General features: G+C 56.7%; 1 protein-coding gene across 7 annotated transcripts in view; it reads right to left on the bottom strand.

The window, feature by feature from the left end:
* Nucleotides 1-14,487, bottom strand: part of DTNB (dystrobrevin beta) — a 130,540-nt gene that overhangs the window by 35,109 nt on the left and 80,944 nt on the right. The window lies entirely within an intron of this gene.

Below are 14,487 nucleotides of genomic sequence, written 5' to 3'. Positions count from 1 at the left end.
TGGGCACTGCCCCTTCTCACCCACCCTGAGCCTCTCCCAGAATAAAGACCTAAATCCACACTCCAGGGTGTTTTCAGTTGTGCAAATGGGCACAGAAGGCAAAATGTTCCTCCCTCTTCCAGCTGAAACGGCTCAGAATGGATTCACCCTGGGTGCTTTTCTCCCTGGCCAAGGAGAATCAGTGAGGAGCAGCCTGCTCTCCTCCAAGACGTGGCCAGGGAAGGGGCTGCACTGGGACTGCGTGGGGGGTGAAGGGCCTGGCAAGTGCCAGATCCGTGTCAATCCCGAGCTCTGCAATGCCCCAACCCCCGGGAACATCCCAGACACTCCAGCAGGACACAAGGGAAGGACAGAAGGAAACCTCTCTGGCCATGAAGTCTCTTAGGAAACGTTGCTTTCACGAGGATAAAATGACAGAAAGTGAAGGAGGCAAAGGCCCCGTGGTGGGTCCTGGGCAGCACCACTGAACCCAGGGGCCTCGCTCTGCTGCTCCAGTCTCCGTCTCCTCCCAAATGAGGGACCCCTGCTCAGTGCTGGGATGTTCATCCACAGCTGACAGGCACAGCCAAAGCACTAAAAATAGGTCTTTAGGAAGATGGATCACCCCCCAGCCACGGCCTGGCGTGATAAATACAGTCCTAACAGGATCAAGAAATGTGGATTTTGCTCTCAATAAACTTAAACCTAACCACTGAATGACAGAACATGTGCACGGTTTGATTTCTGTACCTACAAATTTTCTCTGAATAAAGTGGTTAAAACAGATTAAATGAGAAATGAGGAGTTTGATGAGCAGGACACGGCACAACGAGGAGCACAGCTGAAGGAAAGCATCTCTCATTGCTGATGTAAAACCACCAGTTTCTGTAGAACTGATCAAAATCCACTTTTTAAACCCTTTTCAGGGAGACTGTAAATGAATATTAATTTTGGGGACTGAGAAGGGCGGATAACATTTGTGGCTCTTTGGGTAGATCTGTCTGTGCTTCAGGCACAGAACAGGCGCTTGCAGTGCCCTTGACTCTCATTTCCAGCTCTCGGAGCCACAGGCTCACCCGTTTCCGTAGGTGAGGAGCAGCTGGGGCCTAGCAACGTTCCCTGCTCTTCCCAAGTGCTACCTATAAAGCTTAAGGATTTGTCATCCTTTTTTTGGCATCCTTGGCTGTCAGCAGCAGCAGCACGAGCTGCAGGGGAGCTGCCTGCGAGGCTCGTCACGCACGGGCGCTGCAAAGCCCTCACAAATGAACATCCTCGGGAGTCATCCCCAGTCACTGCTCGGTGTTTGCCTCCACAGGCAGGGCCTACACACGGAGCAGCAAAACGCAAGGAGATGACACAGACAGGCAGCAGAGCTGCCTCGTCACGGTACAAACCTCACCCTCCTCCTCCTCCTCCCTGCTCAGCACTACCAGTGATGCTCAGAGCTCTGTACACACCCAGGGAAGTCAGCATTCCCACAGGAATGCCAGGATCACTGAGGCTGGGAAAGCCCTGCAGGACCATCCAGTCCAAGCTGTGCCCCATCCCCACCTTGTCCCCAGCCCAGAGCACTGAGTGCCACCTCCAGGGATGGGGACTCCAAACCTCCCTGGGCAGCCCCTTCTAAGGCCTGGCCACCCTTTCCAGGGAGAAATTCCTCCTGGTGTCCAAGAAGAAAAAGAAGAGAGGATGATATTTACCCTCCAGCAGTGCCACGCTGCAGGCTTTTTGCAGTGCTGCTGCACCCCTTTGGGGTGGGGGTTTTGGCACTGCTGGGGAGGAACCTTCTCTGGTCCCCAGGACTGGGGGTGACCCTGGGCTCCCCCTGCCCCTTGGCTCCAACACCACTCCCAGCACTCCTTTTGCCAGCTGTGGGCTTGGAAAAGGAGTGATGGGAATGATGTTCATGGGGTTCAGCAGCCCTGGTGAGGGGAGGACGAGCCCCAGCTCCCTTCCCTGGAGCACAGGGCAGTGTGAATCCCACGAGCACATCTTTGCATTCCCACCAACGATCAGCAGATCACGCCTTTAGTAAGAGGTGGAAGGTTTACCAGAGCTAAGAGGAGCCTGAGGAAGCAGGATCCACAGGATGGACAGGAGAAGGGCCAGCTGGCACCTGGGTTGGGCTGGAAGAGCTGCTCTCCCAGTTTGCTGTGCCCCACGCCAAGGATCCCCCGCCCGGGCAGCGGTCCTGGGCTGCTCCATGGCCCCACAGCTGCTGCAGGCATGTTTTCAAAAGGCAGCTCCTCGTGTCCCAGCACAGCTCCTTTGATCTCTGGGAGGAGTGGCTCTCCAGCTAATTCAGAACACACGGACACGGAGCGTGACGCATGCCCGGAGCCCCTCCTGGCGTGTCGGGGTCTGTCCGTGGGCTGCAGAGAGCCCCCAGAGGAGGGGGGAGATCTGAAAGGGCTCATCCCATCCCTGCCAGAGCTCCCACGGAGCAGCCCGTGGCTCCCCTGCCCCTCTCGGGGCCGTTTTCCGATGGAAACCCCCTGTGGATCACTCGGCTGCTCCCACGAGGTGCGGCTGCACCTCCCCACGTCCCACGCACGGAGCTCAGGCTCAGACCGGGGAAGTTTCAGTGCTGTGATTCGGGGAGGAGATTTTGGTGATTGAGAGCACACAAGGCCCTGCAGACTCCGCTCCCTGTGACGACAATGTGACCTATTCCTCATTTTTTCCATAGGAAAGCGAGAACAGGACACTTCACCTCTGAGCTGGAGACAGAAGAACCACAGCAAACACCACTGAACCTGAGACTTGGACACTTTTTTTGGATTAAGCATCAAAAAATAAAGGTTTTCCTTCTTTGAAAGAAAAAAAAGCAGCTGGGGATAAAACCTGTGGTTTAGCTCCCCTCACAGCAACAGGCACTGCTGTTTGGGGCCAGGTTATGGAATCCTGGAATGGTTTGGGTGGGAAGGGATCTCAAAGCCCATCCAGTGCCACCCCTGCCATGGGCAGGGACACCTCCCACTGTCCCAGGCTGCTCCCAGCCCCAGTGTCCAGCCTGGCCTTGGGCACTGCCAGGGATCCAGGGGCAGCCCCAGCTGCTCTGGGAATTCCAGCCCAGCCTCTCCCCAACCTCCCAGGGAAGAATTTCTCGCCCATATCTAACCTAGATCTCCCCTCTTTCAGTTTGAGGCCATTCCCCTGGTCCTGCCACTCCAGTTGCTGGTGGCCAGTCCCTCTGGATTTACTGTCAGACAGGCACTGGAAGGGGCTGTGAGGTCCCCACACAACCTCCTCCTCTCCTGAGCAGCCCCAGCTCTCCCAGCCTGAAGTCCCTGCAGGAAGCATCCCTTGAGCCACAGAGGACCAGGAGATGCCCAGGAGTGTTCAATGCCAAGGGCAGAGCAGGGAAGTGTCCTGGACTCCCCTGTCTGGTGGTTCCCAAAGCCAGCACCACCCCCAGCAGCACAGGGACCGACGCTCCCTGCTGGGATCTGGGATTTTGCCTCTGGACCATCAGCCATGGCTGAGCCGTGCTGGTTCCAGCAGGGGTGTCAGGCACGGGGCTCACACATCCCCCCAGTGAACACCAGCTCCCTAAAGATCCACACTGCTCCCCTCATTCCCTTTCCTAGGGAAGCCCAACCCCACAGCACGGATGTTCTACCATCACTCCATGTTGCTCATGGCCCCAGAAATGTCTCCTGCTGTCTGAGCAGCCTTGGGAGCTCCTGTGTCCCTGGGTACCACCTCGGGGCTTCAGGAGGAGGAGAATCCCCGGGGACACAGAGGAACGTGGGCAATTGTCTGTGAGCAATGGGCTTCCCAGGGCGGTGACACATCCAGGAGGGAGGTGGGGACGGGACAAGGTTCTGCCACCCTGGCAGACAGGCTGGGCTCTATCTCCAGCCCTGGGAACGTGGGTGGCCTGAAGGCCAGCACAGCAGCGTGGCTGGACACCCCCCACAGCATCCCACCTCCTTGGGGGCTCATGGACCGTGACCAGGCCGCACCTCTAGAGCCCCTAAAATTCACGGATTCTCCCAATAACCTTCAGTCTCCTCCTGCTTTTTAGGGCAGCACAGAGCTGGGAGAGACCTTGTGGGCATCAAGCCTGATCTCCTTGTGTCACGGACACCCACATCAAGTCATTGTGCCCTATCCTACCAAGAGCTTCCCTGGAGGGAGGCTGGACAGGAATTCCTGGCTGGGAGGGTGGGCAGGCCCTGGCACAGGGTGCCCAGAGCAGCTGGGGCTGCCCCTGGATCCCTGGCAGTGCCCAAGGCCAGGTTGGACACTGGGGCTGGGAGCAGCCTGGGACAGTGGGAGGTGTCCCTGCCCATGGCAGGGGTGGCACCGGGTGGGCTTTGGGGTCCCTTTCCCACCCAGAGCAGTCCGTGATCCCACGATCCTGGTCAGGATGCGCAGCCTGACACGTGTGAGTGCCCAGGGCATCATCACAGCACAGCCCCATGTACAGGGTGCAGATCTCCGGGAATTCTGTGCTTGAGTTAATCTGATGGGCTCGTTAATGCCGTCAGAAACGCAGGATTAAGCTGCCAACGATCTGGAGAACGGAGGCTGCTGGAAGCAAACCTGTGCTGTGTCCAAATGAGCCCCACGGTGGGGAGGGGCAGTGGTGGGGAGGGGCAGTGCTGACGGTGCTTTTCCAGGCCCAGGAATTCCAATCTTTTTTAAAGCACCTCCCTCACCTCCACTTGGTGAAATTCAACAGAGAAAGGGTCGGAGAAAAGAAAACTAATGTTCACCTGAGCATAGAATCAGGTGAATGGTTTGGTGGGAAGGGACCTCAAAGCCCATCCAGTGCCACCCCTGCCATGGGCAGGGACACCTTCCCCTGTCCCAGGCTGCTCCAAGCCCCATCCAGCCTGGCCTGGGACACTTCCCCTAAACTACATCAGTTGAAATACCGAGATTTTCTATTTCTCTGCTGCTTTAATTCTTTGTGGATTTAAGCGCATCTGCTTCAGGCTGGCGGAACTGGAGGGGTATTTACAGCAGTAAATCACGGCTAAATCACAAATACAATACGAGCAGTTCTCTGTAAACCCAATTTGGATTACACGATGATTCTGGTTGTTAGAACAACTTTCATTTCGCTTTGATAAATAAAAAACCCCAAGAGGTTTCAGGCTGAAAGCATCACGCGAGGCCAAAGCTGCAGCTGGAACCGATATTCCATACAGTCAGGCCCTTAGGTAGGACTGTTTGGAGGCAGCACTGTGGATAAATTGATTCCAGGTACAGTTTTTCCCCTCGTAGCGCCGTGCAATGTTTACGCCGGTGTTGGGCGACGTGCGGCGCTGTGATTTCCCGGCAGCAGGCTGGGAATCGGCGCTGTCGCAGTGCAGTGGCCACCAAGCACAGGGGGAAGCAATCGCTGTCGTGGCTGACACCACATCTGAGCCAGCCACATCCAACCCCATCGTTCCCAAGGCCTCAAATCCAGAATATTTCTGTAATGCCAAACAGCACCAGGCCTGTATTTTCTAAGCGTCTTTATCTTGCTTCTAGCCTGCTTCAAATCAGCTACAGCTACAAAAAAGCAAAAAAAACACCCCACAGTTAAAAGGTTTTTACTCTTCCAGCAGAGCCATAATTGGTCCCATTTGTCAAGGAGATCCTTGGCCAGAGAGGAGACGCCCAAACACCTTCAGCCAACATACGAGCAAGGGGCACAGAGATCTCCTCTCTCTGCCACGCCTGGGACGTCTTCGAAGGATAATCAAACAGTAATTGGGAACAATTCCTTCCTGGATAGGGCTCTCCAGCCCTGGCACAGCTGCCCAGGGTAGGGGTGGAGTCTCATCCCTGCAGGGATTTCAAAGCCCCGTGGATGTGGCACCTGGGGACACGGGGCAGTGGTGGCTGTGGCAGTGCTGGGGATGGTTGGGCTCAGTGGTCTCACAGGGCTTTTCCACCCTCTGGGATTGTGTGAGTCCATGAATCAGCCCCAGTGTGACAATAGCAGGCAGAGACCAAGATGCAAATCCTCTTGCAGGTGTCACAGGCCCTTCCAACCCTGTCCCACCAGCACCAGCTCCCTGGGGACACGGCTCAGACCCTGGGGACATGAACACCCCAACGGGTCTGAGCCTGAACCACAGATCCATGGAATGGTTTGGGCGGGAAGGGACCTCAAAGCCCATCCAGTGCCACCCCTGCCATGGCAGGGACACCTCCCACTGTCCCAGGCTGCTCCCAGCCCCAGTGTCCAGCCTGGCCTTGGGCACTGCCAGGGATGCAGGGGCAGCCCCAGCTGCTCTGGGCACCCTGTGCCAGGGCCTGCCCACCCTCCCAGCCAGGAATTCTTTTGCAATAGCTAATCCAAATTTCCCCTCTTTCAGTTTGAGCCCATTGCTCCTTGCCCCTATCATTACAGCCCCCAAGGAAAGGTCCTTCTCCATCTCCCTTCAGGTCCTGGAAGGTGCTGTGAGGTCTCCACAGAACCTTTTCTCCTCCAGCTGAGCAGCCCCCACGTTTCCAGCGCATCATGTTGGCAGTCACAGGGCCGTGTCTCCCTGTAGCTCTTCCCTCTGCTCCAAGCCCGAGTGCAAAAGTGTATTTGTGGGCTGGGGAGGTAAAGAACAAACTGGAGGGGGGCCAAGAGCGCCGAAGAAACCATCGACTTCAAAAAGACAGAAGTTTACAGCCCAGTTAGTAAAGGAGTGATTTATGCTCAACAGCATCGTTTGGTCGTGTCAGGCCATACCTAAACCCTGGTGCTGCACAGAACATGCTTTAACAAGATGTTCCAGGGCTCCCTTTGAAAAAGACAACCCTTGTAAAGAGACGAGGTGGAAAAAGGGATCGTTCCCAACAGAGGAAAGGGCCAAACCGGAGCAATAAAGTCTGTGCAACAGATGATGAACGGAGCCCCAAATTGCTGCCATCTGTTAGCAACCTTTGCCCAGTGAAATGGATTTCATGTGAGGTCAAGAAATCCCAAACTGCCATTTCCTCATTACTATTAATAAGGGCCAGGTGCCACATAAACCAACAGTGGATCCAGATGTCCTTCACGTGGCTTTGATTACCCTTCCAGGCTGGATAATGATCCCAGGGAAAGTATTGCAGATGCACCCAGAGAAACACGGTTAATATTAATTCCTCTGCAATTGAGTTACTGGGCATTAGGAGCATTATTCACCCCCAGCCCACGGGGTGGGGGCAGGTCAGCTCCACAGATGTTCTCCTGCCAGGAGCACCATGGGATGGAGATCTGCCGAGGCAATGTTGGCTTCTGCCGATTTTCCGTGACTGTGGATGGAAGGATTTTTGTGAACAACTTCTGAAGTCCACAAAAAGAGAAGTTTTTGTGGACACCTCATCCCTGGCAGTGTCCCAGGCCAGGTTGGATGGAGCTTGGAGCAGCCTGGGATAGTGGAAGGTGTCCCTGCCCATGGCAGGGGGTGGAATGGGGTGGGATTTAAGGTCCCTTCCCACCCAAACCATCCTGTGACTCTGCAAGCAACCCCTTCTCCAGGTGACAGCCAAGACACCAGCAAAGGGTCTCACTTCAGTTTCATCAACACCTTGGTGGACATTCCTGAGCACCTAAAAAAGTGTCAGCTTTCCCTGTCTCTGAAACGGACACAATTCCACACCGAGCAACGGGAAAACGTTCAGTTCTGGGGTTTGGCTGAGATTAAAATGCGATGGAAAAGCTGCTGGTATCCACTCTTTGTGGCACCAGTCAGGTGCATTTGGGTGCCAAGCTGGTGCTTCGGGCCAGCAGAAGGATCCTAAGTGCAGGGAACGGAGCGTGTGCTGGATCGCATCCGAAGGAGGAGCACGCGCCGCCTGCGCTTCCCCCGGCTCGGTTACGTGCTGGAGCACTTGACTGCAGAGTGAGGAAAGCATTGTTTCAGAAGAGTCAGCATGGCTACGAAATTCAGCAGGGAAGCAATAAATATTTCACATCCTGGACTCCACAAGGATGATCGTTTAACCACTTACAGCCCAGGCCCAAAGAAAATACGTCGGAGGAGATTATTCCAGGATTCTGTCGTGGGTCCTCCCAAACTCATCAGCAGCATCACATTTCCCAGGGACTAAACAAACACCAAGGAAAATCAGATCTTGCCAAAACAAATGCAAATCCTTGCAGAACATCTCTCCAGTCATCGCAGCGATCTCCCCACAACGGAAACACAACTGCCACAGGCTCAGGAATATCTGTCCCCAAATGTGTAACAAATGGCTCCGTGGAAACGTTGATGGGAAATTAAAAATGCCACCAACACATCCACAGCAAATCCTCAGGAACAGGGGACAAAGGGTGGAAACACCCACGGAGTGGGAGAGTATCTTCAGTAAAAATCCCACTGATCTTGTCAATGAGATCTTTAATGGGGATCAATAAAATCTCCAAGGCCAGGCTGGACATTGGGGCTTGGAGCCGCCTGGGACAGTGGGAGGTGTCCCTGCCCATGGCAGGGGTGGCACTGGATGGGCTTTGAGGTCCTTCCCAACCCAAACCATACTGGGATTTGCTGATTCCTACAAGATAAACCTAAGCAGTGAATTCACAGTTCTAAATATTCAGTGACTCTGCAGGGACGCTGCCCGTCAGCCTTTGGAACATTCCTGCTGCTCTGGGATGTTCCTGCTGCTCTGGGATGTTCCCCCTGCTCCGCTCTGACACAAACCATCCTGACACAAACCATCCTCTCCTCTCATGGCTCCAAAGGGTCTGGGCCTGCTGTGCCCCTGCTCTCACACCCTCCCTCTCCCACCAGTGCTCATCCCTATTTCCTGCCAAGGAGCTTTAATGGCTGACACGAAATCGTCAGCCCTGGGAACTGCATCCAGCCCCTTCCAGGCTGGACCAGCATCTCCCAAAGACCTGGGCGGGTCAGTGCTGCTGCAGCCACAGGAGCTCCGGGCTCCAGCCCCTTCCCAGGAATGCTGGGTTTGAGCAGGACGATGCCAGGGCTCTGCTGTGCCCCTCACAGCCCTCCTGGCACAGGAGGGGAATGTTTCAGGCTGGCTTTGCTGCTCATTGTGACACTGAGCCCTGAGCAGGCCACGAGCAGAGCTGGGGATTTGGAAGTGCTGTGAAATGGTTGAGAAGCCGAATTTCCCCTGCGGGGGCTGCTGGATAAAGCTGTTGTTGGTACCCCCCAGCCTCAGCTCCTGCTCAGACCCCTCCCAGACCCTGCTCCAACTCTGTGGACCCTGGGCTCACCCGACTGTGGCTTGTCCTGGTCACAGATGTGGGGACAGCTCAGCCCTGGGCTCGGCTCCAGAGCTGCTCCCAGGCACCTCCACATCCCAGGTCAGGTCGGGCCTGAACACACGATGGCCTTGGATGCTGAGGGCTGCTTTGGCACAGTGTGGAATCACAGGAGGGTGGAATGGTTGGGGTTGGAAAGGGCCTTAAAGCCCATCCAGTGCCACCCCTGCCATGGCAGGGACACCTCCCACTGTCCCAGGCTGCTCCCAGCCCCAGTGTCCAGCCTGGCCTTGGACACTGCCAGGGATGCAGGGGCAGCCCCAGCTGCTCTGGGCACCCTGTGCCAGGGCCTGCCCACCCTCCCAGGGAACAATTCCTTCCCAATCTCCCATCCAGCCCTGCCCTCTGGCACTGGGAAGCCATTCCCTGTGTCCTGTCCCTCCATGCCTTGTCCCCAGTCCCTCTCCAGCTCTCCTGGAGCCCCTTTAGGCCCTGGAAGGGGCTCTAAAGGTGCTAAAGGAGTCCCTGGCCTCCCTGGGGACCTGCATTAGGGAGGCTGGCAGGGTGCTGGGACACGAGGCTGCCCTGTGTCACCCTGCCATGGCACGTCCTGGGCTCATTGCTGCCCGGGGCATCCAGGGCCCGCTGCTGAAACAAGGGAGAACTGCCTTTGTTTAACCATCCTGGAGACCCCCCCAGCAGGCACCACGGGATGCACCATCCACAGCTTCCACATATTCCCGACCCAGAATCCCAGCAGATTCTGAAGGATTTCCAAGTCCTCTCCGGCAAGGGCTCCTCATACGGGGAATACACTGAACACAGCCACGAGCCCTCGGGGCTCCTGGAGCCCCCTGAGCCACGTCACCAACCTGACAAGTGTCCCCACTAAACCCACAGGAACTGCACGTCCTGCTGGAAGCCCTCTCACACCGCTGTTTCCCACCGTCATGTCACAAACAGCGCGCCTTAGAACACAAAGGTACAAAAACAAACAGAAACCTCCAGAGGGTGAAACTGGAACCATTTCCAGGCAGCCCCTGACAGGGGACCTGGTTAGAAAATGGAACCCACCCCATCAGCGGGGTTTGAAAGACCCTCCCAAGGGGATTTCCCCCAGTCCAGGCAGGCAGAGCCTGTGCCTGGAGCTTTGTTCCTCTGGGCAGCGGCTCCAGAGCTGCGACTTGGACTTGGCAGCCGTGACTCGCAGCGAAGGCAGGGCTCAGAAGGCAAGAAAGTGAACAAACTCCTGCCTGTTTGTAGCTGTGGGATCCAAGCTGTGATTAAGGGCCGAGGAATGTGATTCAGGGAAGGCATGAATGGAGAGGGACGGGCAGAGGCCGCTCTGCCTGCTGGCTGTTCCCTCTGCGCGGGCCCAGGAGAAACCACCCGGCTCTGACAGCTCTCCCCAGCCTGGAAAACCCCTCTGCTCACTACAGAGCAGGGCTCAACCCATCCAGGCACTCTCTGCTTCCCAGCCTGGGTGTGACAACGCTCCCTCCCTCCCACCCTGTGTGCTTGGGAACCGGGAACGGGGCACAAGAGCCCATCTGCACCAACAGGGACCCCACCCCAGTTGAGCATCCCAGAACGGTTTGGGCTGGAAGGGACCTCAGAGCCCATCCAGTGCCACCCCTGCCATGGCAGGGACACCTCCCACTGTCCCAGGCTGCTCCCAGCCCCAATGTCCAGCCTGGCCTTGGGCACTGCCAGGGATGCAGGGGCAGCCCCAGCTGCTCTGGGCACCCTGTGCCAGGGCCTGCCCACCCTCCCAGGGAACAATTCCTTCCCAATATCCCATCCAGCCCTGTCCTCTGGCAGTGGGAAGCCATTCCCTGTGTCCTGTCCCTCCATGCCTTGTCCCCAGTCCCTCTCCAAATCCTCTTAGCTCTGCCCACCAAGCCTGGCACAGATGGCAGAAGGGGCTGGGCACAGCTCCCCGAGCCCAGAGAAATCCCTCAGTGCTCTGGGAGTGAGGGGAGAGGGGCATTCTTTCCCTCCAGATGGACACCAGGTCTCCTGCAGGCACCACCTCCACCCCACTGCTCCAGGAATCCCCACAGTGCAGGGATTTGTCTCTTACCTGACTCAGCCACCCCAGGACAGTGGAGAGCCTCCAGAGCAAACCCTCCCAGACGGGAATCCTGACATGGATCCATGCCTGCTCCTGCCAAGCCTCCTCCTCACATCCCAAACTCATCTGCCAGGGGCAGTGCTGCCAGCTAAGGAGCGGGATGAGGTGTTCATCCCTCTGATGGCAGCACAGGCCCAGCCCTCCCTTCAGAACCTCTGCTGACGGATAAACTCCAGTGCCACGGAGAGCTGCATCCCTACAGCTCTGAGGCTCACAGGCTCCTTTGGGAGCCCTTCTAGGTTTGATACAGGCACCCTGGGATAGTGGCAGTGTTCCTGCCCGCAGCAGGAGAGGAACTGGATGGGCTTTCAGGTCCCTTCCCCCCCACACCACTCTAGGGTTCGATGGTGCCTCCAGGAGAGCCACGGACGTGCACTGAGTGGAGCAGCTGCCCCAAGCCCATCCCAGAGCTCTGTCTGTCCCCATTCCTGGGCTGAACCGGACACAGGAGCGTTGCTGGCGCTGGAACAAGGTCATTGTCAGGGCCCAAGTGTGGAATGCTCGCTGCTGTGACACAGCTCAGGGCACACCGTTCCCAACACAGCTCTGGGAGGCTGAGGAGTCACAGAATCCCAGAGTCCCTGAGGCTGGAAAAGCCCTCCCAGACCATGGAGTCCAAGCTGTGCCTGATGCCCACCTTTTCCCCCAGCCCAGGGTACTGAGTGCCACCTCCAGGCCTTCCTTGGACACCCCCAGGGATGGGAACTCCACCTTTGGTCCTTTGGATGCAGAACTGAGCAGCAGTCTCAGATTCCCATATGGACTCGAGGCTCCTTCAGGTGGCACAGGGCTCTGGGAAGTTGGGAATTCCCCACTCACAGGGCTCCACATCCCTTGGGAAGGACGCAGGGCTCATCAGGGTGGTTGCCCAGGCCCAGTTTTGCTGTAGCCGTGGAGGTGGTTCAGCTCATTAAGGGGATGTGCCCTGGCACTGCTGGGAAGTCTCCTCTAAACAGCCAGTCTGAACCATGGGAGGAGAATGGGAGCTCCTGACTCCCTCTCCATGTGGTTGAGGAGAAACCCTCCCACGGATCCACAGCTTCACAGGGCTTGCTGGGTGAGCACACATCCACTTCTTCTGCTGGGTAACTCAACCCTGCGATTCCTGAGCCCCTCTGCTCTGCTGTTCCCATGGCTCCCACCACCTCCTGAGGGAAGAGATTCCACTCCAGTGTTCCAGCCCCTCAGCTGGAAGCTGTTTCTGGGCCTGTTCGGCATTAGGGCCGTTCTCTGCCGCTGGAGCTCCTGACGCTGCTCTGGGTTTGTTGTAGGGATTGTAGGACACGCCAAGGACACCATCCCTGTGATGCACATCCTCGGGAATCCCTGCAACATTCCTCTGGATGCTGAGCAGCTCCTACGGCTGTTCCTTCGACTACAAAACAAAGGGGGTTTAATATTTAGCAGATTATCCAAGCTTCTCACCAGCTGTGACATGGAAAGGGTCCTGGTGTAAATTAGGATTTTACTAGCTGGGACACAACAATCCCAGCAGTGGTGGGGAACAGCGTGGTGGGCCACGAGCACCACGTGGCTCCAGACTCCGTCACTGCACTGACATCTCCACACAAGGCTCTGCTCCTCCAGCACGTGCCCAGGACTGGCCCCTGAGCCCAGGACAGAAACTGCCCAAGCCTTGACGGAAGATCAGCTCTGAACACGGGGCACAGAGGTGACTGGACTTCCCTGTAAGTGCCAGGATCAGAACCAGTGCCTCTCTCCTGATAGAAGTTCCTTATGACTCGCCATGAACGCCTGACCAAGGCAGAAAGGGACCTGCAGCCGCAGCTGGAGGAAGATCATGGATTCCCCAAGGGGATGCCACCATTGCTGCTCTTGATGTGCTGCTGCTCCAAACCCACGACAGTTCTGCTTTATTTGCCTTCACCCTTCACAGAAGCTCCTGCTGCCCCCACACAGCCAGCCCCCCTTGCCAGGGGCTGAGAGGATCCCCAGCTCCCTGAGACACCTGGGCCTTCTCTTCCCTGGCACCCAGAGCTGCCCCACACTCGCCCTCATACAAGGCCAGGCTGGACACTGGGGCTTGGAACAACCTGGGACAGTGGGAGGTGTCCCTGCCCAGGGCTGGGGATGGAACCAGATGAGCTTGAAGGTCCTTCCCACCCAGACCAGTCTGGGGTTTGATGCTTCCACGGCGATGGACAAAGCCCCAGCAGCCTGTTCTGGACACGGGAGATGGTCTGAGTGCTCTCCAGAGCTGCCTTCCCACCCAGCCAGGCTGGGACTTGTGTGTGTTTCTCAGCCAAGTGGGGCAGCCCATCCTGGGACTCCCAACCTTTCCAGGCTGCACCTTCACAGCCGAGGGGAGAAGGTCACTCAGGCCACTCCAGGCCATGCAAAGGAAGGACGCAAAGTTTCAATTCCTACAGCCCAGCAAGGTGTCCCTTGGTTGGTCAAAATCTGCCTTTCTTGAGCTTTAAATCAGTTTTGGCTCCTTCATTCCTGATTCCAAAGAATGGGCCTGTATGGAATGTCACTGTGCTGACATTATTTTTTTGGCTCATTATCCTCCTCCTGACACAGCGTTCCAGGGAAAAAAGGGATGTAAAACTGGTCAACTCCTTCCCTGATCTCATATTTACCCTTTTTCTACGTCCATAACCCAGATGAAAGCACAGCACAGGAAAATCGAGCTAATACACAGCATGGCCTTTCCCTGCAGAGGATTATTGCTAGGAATGGAGCTGGGTAGGAGAAGGACACGCAGCACGGCATTCCACTGGCACAGTTAGAAGCTGCAGAACAGGGATGGCCGTGTCTTGGGTGTTTTCCTTCCCCCAGAACATTTCTTGAAGCTCCTGCCACGTGCTGCAGCCTGGTCCCTTCCATAAACCAAATCACTCCTGCCAGGTGCCTCAGCAAACCCAGGGAGAGGTTTGGATTGGACAGGAGGACAAATTCTTCCCCGTGAGGGGGGGTGAGGCACTGAACAGGTGTCCAGAGCAGCTGGGGCTGCCCCTGGATCCCTGGCAGTGCCCAAGGCCAGGCTGGACATTGGGGCTTGGAGCAGCCTGGGACAGTGGGAGGTGTCCCTGCCCATGGATTCGGGGTGGAACAGGATGAGGTTTAAGGCCCCTTCCCACCCAAACCATTCCAGGATTCCGTGATCACCTGATGATGAACAGGGCTCCAAAGGAAGGTGCCCACTCACCACCACCTCAAACTGTGACAGAACAGCACCAAAAGGCCCTCCAGGAGT

Source organism: Aphelocoma coerulescens, chromosome 3 (assembly GCF_041296385.1).
Source record: "Aphelocoma coerulescens isolate FSJ_1873_10779 chromosome 3, UR_Acoe_1.0, whole genome shotgun sequence".
Taxonomy (NCBI): Eukaryota; Metazoa; Chordata; class Aves; order Passeriformes; family Corvidae; genus Aphelocoma; species Aphelocoma coerulescens.
Note: the sequence above shows the minus strand (reverse complement) of the source record. Positions and strands in the feature narration are given on the sequence as shown.